Raw genomic sequence first — 15,577 nt, forward strand, 5'->3', positions numbered from 1 at the left:
GGGAAGCATACCAAACATTGTGTGTTATTATAATAATGTAATATCAAATTGTGTGCAGATTGGAACCAATGAATGGCCAAATAAAATGGCCTTCCAAACCATGTAGGTCCACGATATCAGGACTGTGCGTGAATGAAGACCGAGCGAGAGAAAGAGACCCACACACGGTGCTGGCTGGCCCCACCTCGGAACAGGTCTGCCCGGCAACACAGGAATAGCCAGGAACACCAGAGCGCTTCTTCTCTCGGATGCCAGGAACAACTGGGGAAGCAGAGAGGAAGCTGGTGAAACGAATGCCAGTGAAAATACTTCGTAACATGAAACTGAAGCTGAATTAGGCCGTATCGGGCCGGATTTCTTCCCATTCCGACCCTGCAGCCGAGAGCAGGAAAGCGTCCAATGAAAAACACCAATAATACAAGAAAGCTCAGATTTACACTAGATTAGAGACACAGGAATAGTAGCTGATTTAAAAAAGCATAATAAGCTCAGTACAGTTCTGAAGGCACTAGATTGAGGGTCTACAGCTCTATTCCTGGAGACCCCGCGCCCCGCACAGGTTAGTTCTCTCCCTGTTCCGCCTCAGTTGATTCAGCTCAAGTAATGGGTAGTAATTAACAGAGAAGTAGAATCAGGTGCGTTAAATGAGGCGAAACCCAAAGATGTGCAGAGCTGGGGATCTCCGGGACTGGAGATAGAGAACACTGCAATACATGCTGTTGAAATTGGGATCTGGAAAGTAAATAGTGAATAAATGTCTAGTAGGTGATCATATAGCACCTCTATAAATGGGTAACTCAGAAGCAGGTAGCCTTGGTTTGACAGCATTGACTTAACACACATTTTGAGTGGCCAGGGCAATAATCAACTGCTGCATATTCTGGAGAATCACTGACCAGTTCATTCCCCTAATGAGCTGTTCGGGTCCATTTCTCGGAGAAACACAATGGGGTGCCTCCGGTGAGGGGCCATTTACCCAGCAAGGGCTGCGGCTAGGGGGGGGGGGGCTGCCGCCGCCGCCACCGCCGCCGCCGCCGCCACCGCCGCCGCCGCCGCCGCCGCCGCCGCCGCCACCGCCGCCGCCGTGATTAAAGGAGTGCTGTCAGACGGCACACTGGGGAGAGAAGGTGTGTGGCAGCGGTCTGGAGCTAACAAGGGCTTTAGCATCAGCCATGCCTGCCGGCCGCCCCAGTGTGCATATACACACACCACAACACAGCCACGGTATATAATGGGATGGTGTCAGCAGGGGCGCTGCTAGAGACTTGGGGCCCCATGAAAGCATATCACACTGGGCCCCCAACCAAGAGACTGATACAATTATATTATATTCTAAATTTTTGAGTGCCCCTCTCACTCTGGGGCTCTTGGAATAGTCTCATACTCCCCCCCCCCCCCCACATTTGGCACCTCAGGGTATCGGACCCCCCTGCCAGGACAGTGACGTAAGTGTTGGGGTGGTGCGTGACTCAGCAGGCTGCCCCTCTCTGCTTGTAATAGGTCTCTGGTTAAAGCCTGGTAGAATAGTGGTATGTTTACAGGCTCTTCAGCACGGTCCTTAACCCCCAGCTCTTTTGGTGTCATGAAGCAGCCGTCCCTTTGCTCTGACGCCAAAACTTGCTCTCACCTCTATGGACAGGAAGATGGGACAAAAAAAACTGATTATTTCCCTTTAGGGATAAGTAAAGCATCTCTGGTCCATAAGGTGAGCACCAAGGCAGGGGCTGTAAGCAAAAACAACAATCTTTACCGAGAAACATAAAAGCAGCAGGGGGAAACCAGGAGAAAGCTCAGATGATAAACTTTACACAAAATAAACTTAGCTGGACAGGAACAAATAAGAAATACTCTGAGACCTTCCACACACACAAACAAGAGTTTCGAGACTGAGCAAACTTAGAAGACACTCCTAAGCTTAGAGTGTCCTCACAAAGCACAAGTGATTTTTTTTACGTCCGGCAACATTTCTTGTAACACAGTGACACAACCTCTTCTGTATTCCGGGCAGGATTCCCCCAAGACCATTGTCTCGTTGGCATCACCTGCTGCTCATGTGAGGGGTGGATGCCCCAGACCTCAAGAAGGACATTGTGTTCCCCTTCATCAGACCAACTGACAGGTCTGGCTCTGAATGAAAATTCGAAAATCACAGTCCCATTCTGACAAGCTTGCTCTGAGCCTTAGGAGTACAGAGTTCATCCAAGAGGGGGATCAACACTTATCTTCTCAGATTGTACTTCAACCCTGATCTGCTTGCTCGTTGAGTCCTAGTTTAATTAAAGAGGCTGTTTTCTCAACCTATATATGTGTATGATTCTCTTTCTCTGTTGACTTCATTATTACATTATCTGTGTCTCTTTATTTGCAGTTTGCACTCACAATACAATACAGTGTACCTTACAGTGGTACACTGTAGCATATATTTTATACTGGATTTCTGTACTCCTATGTCATAAGTTCATATAAGACTCACTAAGCTTATGCATTACATTTCTGGGTTGATATGCTGTTGCTTAAACTACTTAACAGTTGATCTGTATGTCACGTTAGGTGCAAATTCAATACATCCGGGTTACACGTACACGCAGGTTTGCTACTAATCACGGCATGCACGCTAATTATTGAAAACTCTATTTCAGTTATTATTTAACTTATATGTAATTCAGGAGCATAACTGAGCCCCACAACGTTACTGTTACCACCTACGACTTATTTTGTAGAATGTATGGATTCAGTCTGGAGACGTTGCAGTCCTGTAATAAGATTTACTGGAGGGCAAAGCGAGAGATTACTCTCTGAAGACACCCAGTGGACATGTATTGTAACTGCAGCTAATTTTAAGAACGCTTGAATCGTAATTGACATGTAATACAGCTGCTACTTGGAGGCTGGAGGCAGCTGGCCAGCACAGAATCAATACGATACCGACACGGAGACGGTTTGCTTCTGCAAACACGTGGTTACGTAATACCAGTTCTGTTTGATGCAATAAAAAAATAATACATAAACAACTGCAGAGACAGCGATTGTTTGTTATTAATTATTATATACACTGAAATCCAAAGCTTCTACTCTTTATGAATGCTGACATTTGAGTGATTTTGACCAAGTATTTGTCCATATATAAGCATCATTAAATTTGATCGTTTTTTGCCTAGCAAAGCAAGCCAATGATCATTTATGAATCTATTTATTAATATACTATGTGACTAAATAATTACTAGTTATTACATGGCTTATAATAATAATAATAATAATTGTCTTAAAATTATAAAATTGAGTTGTTCCTTCAACTATTTAAGATCCTTTCACTATATCAAAGCATAATTACTGTTCCCCTTCGATCACAGGCGTTTCTACACCGCACCTAGCGATTTGTCCCGTGTTTTCCTGTACATTTTGTACTCGGCCCCCACGCCCCCGGCAAATTTAATCACGGGGAACTCGTGAGGTCCCATTCTTCAGTGGGCTAAATTGCCTTTCTGTTATAATAAATCTCGCAGCCGAATATTTCTCCATAAATAATATTTTATTGGATGTATGTTGGGCACGAGGAGGGCAGTAAAGGGGTGTAAATCATTTCGCCTCGTTGGGCATCGTTGCGCTCCTTTTCCTTCGTGCCATGCGTGTCATTTTCGCACGACTTTGTCACAAAGCCAGAACTGCGCACACTTGGAAACTGGTTGAAGCATGCAGCGCGTTAGTTAAGTAATTGGACTTCAGGCGATTTCTGTCTTAGGTATTTGTGGTTTACTCCCTGTTATCCCCTTGGGAACATAATTCAACGTAGGTAAGCAGCCAGCTGAATAAACAGTTTCTGAGCTGTATAATTGTGTCGCCGATTAAATTAACAGTTTGCGCACAATGCCAATGAGAATAACACCACAGGCGCAGTGATGGTGTAAGCTACGGTGACAGACATAATCCTTCAACTTGCTTTTCACAGACCATTATAAATAAACTGCATTAACGCGCGCTAATCCCAAAATCTTTCATAGCGATCGACATTCTTGTGGTACATAAAAGTACAATTTGACAAAATCAGCAATTAATGTCATTTTCTGCAGTTCCTGTATCTGCTCGCACTGTATGTAGGGCCCATGCATTTATTTATTTAACCCGGATGTGTCTTTACAATTAAGAATTTGAGTGTAGGTGTGCATGTTTGAGACCTTGCATTGAAACCTATAACCCTTTTATTGTTTGTGGAGGCTCATGCAATGTTTATTTACTGCAAGCTTCAGCTCAGGCGGAACTCTCTTTGCTTGATGGCGACCGTACATACGCGACTCCCATTGATTTTGTTAACTTAACCATGCCTTGTTCAGATAACCTGGAGGCGCTGGCAGTGACATCCACCGATTTATCCAGGACTTTGCCGAGGCATGCGGGTGGGTAGGGATTCCGTGCCTAGTCTTGTTGTCAGCACGGATGCACGTAACTGTTTCCTTGGGAAGCAATAACTTTCACGTGCGCTTAATTCTTGAGGGAGTTCGGCCTGATCACATGCAGCGCAATCGTAAAGTGAACAATATGTAAATAATACGGCTAACGTAAACAATGGCGCCATATAACGTACTTCAATACCTATGACGGCAAATAGCTGAGATTTTTACTTAAAAAAAAAAAATGAAGATGGAGAATAGAGGTGGCAAGGCTACAAACGTACAAGAGGGCTTGAGTTAAACCTAGACAAGTGTTTCTCAAACCCGTTCTCGGGGACCCCCAGACGGTCCATGTTTTTGTCTTCTCCCAGGTTTGCTGGGAGTTGGGAGGGAGCAAATACAGGGACTGTAGGGGGGTCCCTGAGGACTGGTTTGAGAAACATTGACCTACTCGAAGCAGGAGCACCAGAGGGCCCCAGTCAGACAGTCAGCCTCTAGTACAAGTGTGCCAACTCTAGCCAGTTCCCCCCTTTGACTCCCATCAACTGTAGGGGCAAAAAATGTCTCACAACGGCTTTCCAGGAAAAGCCATTACAAAATAATGGCACAACATGCTTCAAACAGACAGACTAGGCAAGTCAAGAAAAACTGAGTCTTTCCGTATGAAAGTAATCAGTGTTACTCTTTTAAATGTAGTGCAGTGCTTCACACATCGCTAATGCCAACTAGGAGCTTCCAGTTGAAGTGCAGTTGTAACAGAAGGATTTCAGTTTCAGTATCTTAGACAGTTTCAGTAGACAATTCCATTTCATAACTACTGTACTGCACAACGATATGCTCCAGTAGGGTTAGGAATCTGTACCCTTGTCCTGAATGTTATGGGTTCAGATCCCTTTGCTGGCCGAGTAATCAGATCACTGTTGGGTCCGGTGAGTGGGACTCTTAATCCAAACTGCCCCAGGAGCTCGGGATTCTGGCTGTGCCTGCACTCTTACCCCAAAGCCTTTATATGTTGTTTTCGACAAAAGTGTTTGTTAAGTAAATGTAGCTTTAAACGTGAACCTATAGAATAAGATAGTAGGGCATAACCTGGGTGCAGCAGGCATCTCAGTGGGCTGTGCCTGTGATTGGATGGTTGCCGATTTGCGCCTGGCTTCAGCGGAACAGTCACATGTCCTTGGGGCGTGAAAAAGACCCCCAACTCCACGGGTGCCACTGTAGGTGGCTGCCCTTCGCTGCCAAGCTGGTTCTCACCTATCTGTGTGCCATGCAGCACAGGATGGGGTGGGCGAAAAGAGAATTTCCCCACAGGGATCAATAAGCTGTAATTCAAAATTAACTTCTAATAGGCTTGGACCGTATTTCAGTATTTCCCAGTATTTAGTATATATATTCAGTATATATCCCAAAGGTATTTTTAAGACTGTATAAAATACAGAGGCTCTTTTTTCAATGAAACTGGCATGGGGATGCTGTATTGAGGCGATGTATTGTATTACCCATCGTTAGAAGCAAGTGGAACTCATTTAAGTTTTTTTTTTAAGTCAAAGTATAATGCACATGCGTAGGTTAATGACAAAACAAATGTGAATATGCCGTGAAAGCGCTAATTGTTGGAGCATGCGCGGCATACGTGGCACGTAGTGCGCATGCGGCCGCAGGTCGGGCAGTGACAGCGCTGTCGGGTGACGGTGGTCATTAACTCTTCAGCAAAGGGTTGTCTTCTCGCGTCCACAGAATTTACAGTAGCCTGTATGATATAGTTTTATTTTTTTAAATACCATATTATACCATAAGCCTATACCGGGATGAAATGTCTAGAAAGTACGACGGTATGAAAAAAACAGATAGCGCCCAAGCCTAATTGCTAATACTTGTATCTTTCTAGTCACGCAGTCTTTTTTGTGAGATGACTGAAATGCATTGAATTTGGTGCATGAAAATTTCACTTAATTCATACACATAGACAGGATGCTCAATGACAGCGGCACCGAAAACTGAGAACAGGCTCTCCTGTCTTTCTCCACGTTCTTTCTTAATCATTTGCCTTTTTTTTACAAGCTGTTACATTCCCATCGCACGTTTACACCAAGATCGGTGTAATAAAATCTAATTACAGCTTTATCGCATTCTTTAACTGATTAGACGAAATGATAAAGTATTACAGCGTGTCTAAATGTTTATTATAGGGTCAATAACAGTTACTATGCTATTGATTGACGGGTGCGCTTTCTTTACCAGTAATGCCGTTTTGGCGTCTTGCGTATCTTAGGCTATGGGATTATGTACACTGCGGTCATGACGGACAAGCTGGGCACTGAAGTATCTTCTGGAAAGGAAGCTTTAACAGCACGTTGGCATGATATAGCTCAGCGTGAGGCTGATTTGGCTGCTGGTTGCAAACCACTCAGGATCGTGAGAAATTGCATGACTCAGAGGAAACAAATACACGAATGGACAGATAGCGATTGCGGGCCGGTATGCAAGTCACGTATTGAACGCAGAAATGGAAATTCAATGTTTATTGTTAGAAAATAAATAAGTACATGGGATGCTTCCATTTAGGCCAAACAAATTTTACCCCGATATCAGAATCTAGGCATGAGTGGTTAGGCTGGCATGTTTTCATGAGATTGTCCTTTAAACTGGACTCAGGATGTAATGAATGCTAGCAGAATTTTACAGTTCAGTCCATTTGTCCCGAGAAGGCATTTCTATATTCATTGCTCCTCATTATAACATCTTAGCCGAAACTCCCCCTCGCCCTATTCGCCCCCACCTCTGCCCCCACCGCCACCACTACCCGCATTGGATCTCTTGGCAAGGAAAGTATTTATTTTCCCAGAATTTTCAGAGACATGGTTTGATTAGGTCTTGCCAGAACTTTTCCTGGTTGTCTAGTTTGAGTGCTAAATTTGGACCCCCCCCCCCCCCTATTCTAAAGCAGGGTATTTTTAGTCTAGTATTAGCATCTGGGTTTGTGGTGGAGCGAGGTATGTAAACATCATCACAGTTATTCGCCAAAATAAATGTACTGTTTGAACCCTTCCACTACTTAGATTATTTTTGTACCACCTGGGAGCTAGGGGGTGCTGTTCTACTCTTTAGTTGATTGTTGTACTATGAAAGGTGGTGAAGAAATTTTCTCTCATTTTTGGACTGTGTTTCAAATGTTGAATGTGGTTGAATTAACTACTTTCCGATCACCTTTGGATTACCAGCTGGTTTTTGGAAAAAATGGTAGTATGAAGAAACCCATCTGTTTTAAATATCAAACTTAAAGACTGATGTATAGGAATCTTAAGGGGAGAAGGCAGCAAAACCCCCAGAAATGGACATTGTAAGGACTCACCAGGTAGCAATATTGCATCACATCTCTTGGGTTTTGGGGCTCAACTCCCACCGCTGTTCTGTTTGTGGGGAGGTTGCATATTCTCCCCTTGTCCTGTGTCTTTCCTTGATATACTTGGGTTACCTTCCACAGTCCAAAGATGCAGTTGGGCTTATTCATATCTCTAAATTTCCAATAGTGTGAGTATGTATGTGTCCTACATTGGACTGACATCCTATCCACAGTGATGGGCTCCAGCCTCATCCCCAGTGCTTCCAGGGATAGACTCCACACCACACCATGTCCCAGACTGCAGAATGGAGATTGAGGAATTCTTAATCTATGACCTGGAAGAAGTGAGTTGGGGAAACAAACTTCTCAAAACATATGCAAGATTAGTTTAAAAATGGCCGCCACTCAAGCAATTCATCCAGCAATTTCCACATGAACAGTGGAGAACATTCTATAGTGGGTCCAGAACGATGAAGTGATTCCAAAACAAAGATGCTGGAGAAGATTCACACAACAAACCACACCTACGACAAAAAAGTGAATCCAAAGTAAACAGGGCAAGATCACTGAGCTGTATCGTCATGACACCCTGCCAGATATTTGCTTTTTGCTGAATTAAATCCTGATAAGTGGGAAATTAAAAACAGGTTTGGCGCTTGACTCCAGCTTTCGTCTCTTTCCAAAAGTCACAGTATCTAAACAATGCCCAGAGGATGCTTTTGTTTCATTTGATTCGAAATAAATGCTTTCAGAAGACACTCAACCTGTGCCAGCCACATTGCGGCAAACACGAAAGCAAAGCTCATCTTTTTTTAATGACTGCTGCGCTGGTGTGGCGCTGACCCCCCCCCCCGAGTCAAACGCGTGTCTTTCACGGGTGCTGCTTAACATGGGGGCCAGGTTTAAACCCGATCCCTCCCACTTGACTTTTACCCTCACACTTAAGTAAATACAGGCCAGTTCCCCAGTACAACAATACAAACAATAGATTCCTGCCCTCAACACATCCGCGCCCAAAATTCCACAACATTTGATCTTTGCTTACTCTGAGACTTTTTCGCCAGAGAACGTACCATCTGCCCTCTTTTAGCCAGCTTACCCACTTGGGGGCTGAGCTGCTAAAATCAGACAGAGAAGTGACATATAATGGAGAGGTGGCAGCTATTTAGCCAAAGAAGGTGCATGTAATTCTTAATCTGTTGCATAATGCAGCGTTTTACATTCCCAGTCTGTTTGTTTACCTGGCTGCTCCTACCTGCTGCCAGTCACATGAATGGACTTGGGCGCATAAAATATAGCATGAACTTACCAAGTTACTCATTCACTGGTGTAACTGGCAGCTGACTCATGCCATAGGGCTTTCCAGCAGGTTGTTTGCTCAAGTCCTAATAGGGATCGTGCTGTTGTACCACTGAGAGAGGCCTATGAGCTAAAAACCTGTACATATCCATCCATCCATTCCTCCATCCGTCTTCTGTAGCTTATTATCAAATTTAGGGTCACAGAGAGTTTGGAGCCGATGCTATGGAGCTCGAAAGGAGCAAAAACGTGGACCAACTGTGGGTCATCGAGGACTGAACAGGGAAACACTGCCTTAGAGCATCCTGGTAAGTTTGCCTGTTCATTGTATGGACTCGTACACACAAAGGGCAATTTAAAGACGGAGTTTCACCCCGTAACAAGTGGGGAAGTGGGATTCATGCCCCTGAAGGTGTGAGGCCTTGGAGCTCTAAAATAAATGCACCATTTAAACCCACTGAGCCATCTCAAATTTGGACAGGAAGGTATATTGCAAAGCATATGAACCAGATAATAAATATTTGAACTCTGGAGTTATCATGCGTCGGATGGATTCTGAAGGCGCTCGTCCTGACAGTGACGTCTTTCTGTTTTGCCTGCAGATTAGCATTTTTTTGTTCCTCGATGACAAAGATGGAGACAATTATATTCACACTGAGTGATGATGCCAGTGAATCCGGGCTTTCTGATTCAGATCAGAACATGGATCTGTCCAGCAGTCCTGACACCTTGCCAGCTGTCTTCCTCCGTGTTTCTTGTTGTGATATACAAATGGCGTTGCCATGCCTTGCCTTACGTAATCGGACTTTTGTGTTTCCTGCCGTCTGTCAACTGCTATTTTTCTCCACTTCTCAGCATACTTTGGATCCCGGCTTTTTGCCAGGAAACTTATTCAAAAGCGATTCGCACTGTTTGATGCGTTGTAAGAACTGCGTAAACCGTTGTCTGACATTCGGCGCTGTGCATAAGCAGATCCGGTTCTCATATTTTTCCACTAAAATGCAGGAATGTTTTCACACAAACAACTCAGACGTTAAATTACGTCTCTTTTTGTATCCTCTAACAATTACTCCCATTTTGGCCTTTACCTCCCCCCACATGGATAGATGAGGATGAAGAAGCAATGCGGCTGTATTGCACCATGCCTCTCATTAAAACTGAGAGACCTGAGCCTTGTCTAAGTGCTTGTGAATTAGTTTTTCGAAGCTGACGCCTTGAATTGCAGTCTTCGGAGAGGGAGAGCCTGTGGGTTAATCTCAGAGTGCTTTATTTATGCTTCTTTCACAGAAGGGCCGGCCAGAGCGTTCTGGAGTAGACTGGATTGAGCTCGGTATCACTGCCTGGGCAAACGGACCCTATTTACACAGCCCCAGAAGCGGTGCATGCCTGCTGGGCCCACCAGGCGCCTGGAGCTGGACCGAAACAGAACCTCATTCTCCAGGCTCCCAGCGAAAGCCTCCGTGGGGCCACTCGGGCAAACAAACAGAATCAGCTATGAAAACAGCCTGGTCTGTCCTCAGAGAGTCCTGGTCAGTCACACTGGACACTAGGCCCACATAATGAGCTGTGCCCCCCTCCATTTTTTGCCCTTTCTCCGCAATATGCAGTCAAAACACACCTGATGGTCCCTAGGCAAGAATGCCAGCGGCAGAAAGACGGAGATTCAGACGAAGTGATGATGGACTGATAGACGCTGTCTACAATCTGTTCATGTAAACAACGTTTCCTTCGAAATTTTGCGTAACTTAAAATATATTCCTACTGTTGTAAACACTATTGTGTTTGGCCCCTCTTCTCTGATGCATCGCAAATTGTTTCAAATTACAGTATATGATGTGTTCTTACTAATTAAAGGAAACATACACACTACAGTCACCAGCATAAGCAGATGGAGTGCAGGGTGAAAACAATGTCTGTCACAGATATGTATTGAAGGTGACAGTGTCCAAATTCTTTTTTTAACTAAACTGCAAATTATAAAATAAATGTGCTTTCCTTTGTCCGTATCTTTCAGTGTTCCTTTGTGAAACTGAGACTTCCTATTTCATTATACGAAGGTAAGTAAAGGGATCAGAAAGTGTATAAAGGATTAATATGGTAAAGTGATGTAAATGACATAACACATGACCTAGTTTATGCACCAGTTTGTCAATCTAGTATGAATCCCACAAACTGATTTTTTTACAGAATAATCTATCACTGGCATGCATCACATAAATTACACAGTGCTTCATTTGAGTAAAATATTTCATGGCTAAGATCTGTTCTAGAAACAGGCCTGACTTTCAATGGATGGCCTAGCCCAGTGTTTACCAATCTGGTCCTTGGGGACCCACAGGCTGTCCATGTTTTTGCTACTGGGAGCTGGGAGGGAGCAGAAATGTAGACTGTTTGGCAAGGAGCTTCGAGGTAGCAAAAAATGTGTGCTGTTTGGCAGGGAGATGGGAGGGAGCAAAAATGTGGACTGTTTGGCAGGGAGATGGGAGGGAACAAAAACATGGATCGGACTGGCACTTGCTAAGTGCAACCCTTTGGATGGAGTCACATGGGCCCCAGATTGTGGCAACTTTTGGATTGGCTGAGAGTGAAACTGCCCACTCCTGGGGGGACTATAAGTCATGACTTAGTGGGACAGCAGAATGCAGACCAGCCACACGTCTGGCGCTGTGCTTTCGTCGAGTGACCCATGAACGAATTCCTCTTGGATAAACAGTGAGGCCGTTTCTACCACCAAATGGTCTTAGGGGAGGTGGGATAGAGCTGGAAATATGTGTGTGGGGTGGCTGACGGGGGCTGGGGAGGTAACTCGATCTTTTTTTGTAATTCTAACTGAGTAGCCAAGTGGCTCCCTGCCACTGGCCTTATGATAATTTCACATGTCTGATGCATCATCACAAATATGTCAGTGATGTATTTTAAGTGTGTTTTTGTTGCTGACTTGTAGGATTTTACAGCTGAGGTTATAAGCTTTCTTAATAGATTTTTATTGAATGTTCTTTCAAGTGATTTATTGAGACTCCTGGAAAGTAGTTTACTTTTTGCAAGAACATTACAAGTCCAAACCATGGTTTTGACTGATTTGGATTATTTTATAAGACACAAAGGCTATGTTTAAGGTTGCCTTTACAAGTTAGCTAATAATAATCAGAGGTTTACATACCAAATTTGACTGCGGTTTCTCTTCAAACATCATTTCTAAGAAAGCAACGCCTGGCTCCTTTTTTTCATCTAGTCAGCCAAAGCCTGAAGACAGACACTCATAAAAATGATGTCTATTTAAAATAAATATGGGTATTTACCTTAATAAAATACATCCAGGGAACTATATTTATGTCTTAGGGCCAACTAATTTATGTAAACTGAGATTAATAAGCATATTTTTGTCATTTTCCCAAGTTACAAATTCACACTCACAATTCTGTCATTTTTACAAGTTGTAAAACGACTGCTTTCATATGAACATATTTTTAAAAAGTTATAAAAATGACTCATAAATGTTTCTTCCAGATCTTTATGTATATTTAAGGATGGTACTGCGGCCTAACACTTCGGACACTTCCTAGATAGGCTCTAGGCGCCCTTGGGCCCCCTGACCCGAATACGCAGCTGTAATGTGGATGGAAAAAAAATGACAAAAAAGACAAATTGATTTTTATTCATTGACAATTACTCCATTTATAGTTACGTTTCACAGTGCTGTCAGCAAGTTCACAGGTACTATTTAGATGCAGGAAAACCGAAATCACAAATAAAGACATTACATTCTTATCACAACTCCTGATTTCTCAAATTAGTCTAATTCTGTTCAGAAAGTATTTCTCGGTAATCCATGTTCATACTAATCAGTTCCAAGGCTGATGTTACTGAGATAAGGTGTGCTAGGCATATAGTTCAGACATCAGCTTCGGTGACACCATTACAAATGTCCCTCCGTGGTGGTGGGCGTGGTCACCGAGACCTTGTCCCATCATAGATCATTCGGTCCAGGTTGACCACCGCCCGGCAAAATTGGTATATCCTGAAATGGAAGCGTAGGCACAAAGGGTTAATTATCCCTGGCTGTTCTTTAAACTTCTTTGCCAACAATTCACGACCCCCATTTCCAGCCACCCCCCCCAGCCCTCTGAATTTACTGAATATTTTAGGATTTGCATGAATTAGCACTCAGAGCATGAATGGCCTTATAGAAAGATCCCCACAGTGTCTGTGTGTCTGGGGGTGGGGGAGATTCCAGCAGAGTTTATCCTCATTGTGTCTGTCCCCATCTGTGTAGTGTGTGTTTGTGTGTATGTGTGTGGGGGGGGGGGGAGGGTGTGGGGCAACACATAATCTTTATTAATACCATTTTGCTGGTAGTACACAAACCATTTGGAATTCAGCTCATGCTGCATGCAGGTAACATAAATCTTTTACAAAAACTGTACTAGTTTTGTATCTACACGTGGAGACGGAAATCACACTGACTGATGAATTCATGTGCTTGGCAGCTGTGAGTGGAATTTGGGCTTAGGTCTGTGTAGCGAACAATTGTACTTGTTCAAGCCTGACATTTAATACTCGTTCAACAAATTCTCATATCCTCATTCAACAATACAGCCTTCTTGGCTCAAGTAATTGGCTAAAAGTTGGACAGGGTACAAATAAAACCTTTTACGGTGTTTTTATAGGCAATCGCCGCTGGAGGAGATTTCCATGGATGTCTTCCAAGGACTCAGAACACTATTAAAAGTGTCTTGAAGCTGGTGACAACTGTGAAACAAAAGGGCAAGGGGGTGTTTGAAAACACTGCATGTAGTTAAATATTTTTACTGTATAGATAAATTTAAAAGACAAAAAAATATGTTTTCATTATTCCATGCATTTTTCCTAAATACCACATATAGACATGAAATTTGAACTTTGCTGATTTTTCCCCCCCAAGAGGTATCCTCTAATAATGGAAACCTTTCTCATCCCACTGAACCTGACCGATGCAATTTGCTTGATTCAGCGCTTCATCGCCTCCAAGGGTCAAGTCTGACCATTTAAGGATACTTCCACTTGGTAATCGGGAGTGTGGCTTAAGGAGAGAGAAAGAAAACACTGCCTGCAGTATATTTCAGGATCAGATCAAAAGATGAGCTACAGGATGACCAGGAATAGCCATGGTGGATGGTGAAAATGCACATGGGGAAGAGAGAGCTGGCAGAGAGAAAGGACAGTCATAAACGGGCGGAATTTGTCAGAGGAGTGATAGCTGATGGAGATAGGGCGGGCTGCGTGCCCCATTCTACTTGTCATGACCATTAATTCAAGGCTGAGATACCAGAAAGTTTAAGTCATTTATGGGATCATCACAGCAGGCAGACTGAACGATTAAACCAAGTTAAGTAGGCTAGTGAGTGTTTTTGGGCTATTGCAGACTCATCTGGTAATGGATTTGCTTAATTAAATAACAACTGCTACTTAGGAATAAGTGTGTCTCCCCATTTATTTAGGAACACTAAGTGCAGAAAGTAGTATGGAACAGAAAAGGCACTACAGTGTGTACTCACCCCCTCACGCATGCAGTCACACAGAAAATAAAAGAAAAGAAAAGAAAAGAAAGGAGAAAAACATGTAGCTTGAGCTCTTGGGTTTGCATACAGGGCAAGTAAACTAAAGGAGAGCGTGATTCATTCAACAACAAATGCTAATGCAAAGCCTGACTGTAAACACAAGCAGAAATTATATTCAGGCCAAATTGTAACTAAGAAAGCAGTGGGGAGGCAACATTTCACCAGTATTACTCATATTTAAGTCACATATTTTTGCATGATTGTGGCTGCTAGTCATATTTGTGAATGAACATTGCATTCATGGATTTAAATTACATTTAATTATTTTTAACTCTAGGGATGGGCTTGAACAAAAAGGGAAACTTTATTTGTGGATTCCATTGCTCGGATAAAGTTATTAAAGGGATATTAAATGTATCTGCTTGACAATGATACAACGGAAATGAATTACATGAATCTATCCGTACTAACTTGTAGTCAATGATATTGTTTTATGATGTATAAACATTTTAATTGAGGAATGGAATTTGTAACTTATATCGACATGTCAAATGTATTGTGCAAATCCAATAAACTAATTTAGACAAATTCAGGAGTTTTATGGTCAATAACTTCTTATAAGCATCTTAAAACCCTAAAGGTAATGGATTATATTGTCCCAGCAGAAAAATAAAAACAAACAGCGAGAAGAAATTGCTTAACGTTTGTAGTTTGTACATTTAACCTTGAATGGGTGTATATATACAGGAATGCAAATAGTAATGTTCGGTGTTATCAGTAAATACTTGCCTCACGTTTATAATATACGATTGCTAAATCACTAAATAACTGCCAAACCCAGTATCAGCCGCTTTGTTCTGCAAGACAAGCTGGTCTACGTTTGACGTCAGAGAATTCACTTACTCAAAAATATGGACACTCTGCAGCGCGAATCCGGAATTTGAAAGGTCTTACGACTTAGGCACTCCGTATTCTCTAAAATCGTGCGTACTCCACACATCCTACGTACGCCA

The 15,577-nt window shown here is 43.0% G+C and overlaps 1 long non-coding RNA gene across 1 annotated transcript; it reads right to left on the bottom strand.

Annotated features, from left to right (window-relative positions):
- Positions 1 to 12,710: 12,710 nt before the first annotated feature.
- Positions 12,711 to 15,574, bottom strand: LOC125716333 (uncharacterized). The gene is made up of 4 exons (XR_007384316.1): positions 15,468 to 15,574; positions 13,996 to 14,086; positions 13,675 to 13,776; positions 12,711 to 13,045 (listed from the first exon to the last, which is right to left on the bottom strand). It is a non-coding gene; the product is annotated as an uncharacterized LOC125716333 (long non-coding RNA).
- Positions 15,575 to 15,577: the final 3 nt, after the last annotated feature.

Source organism: Brienomyrus brachyistius, chromosome 21 (assembly GCF_023856365.1).
Source record: "Brienomyrus brachyistius isolate T26 chromosome 21, BBRACH_0.4, whole genome shotgun sequence".
In the NCBI taxonomy this organism is placed as follows: Eukaryota; Metazoa; Chordata; class Actinopteri; order Osteoglossiformes; family Mormyridae; genus Brienomyrus; species Brienomyrus brachyistius.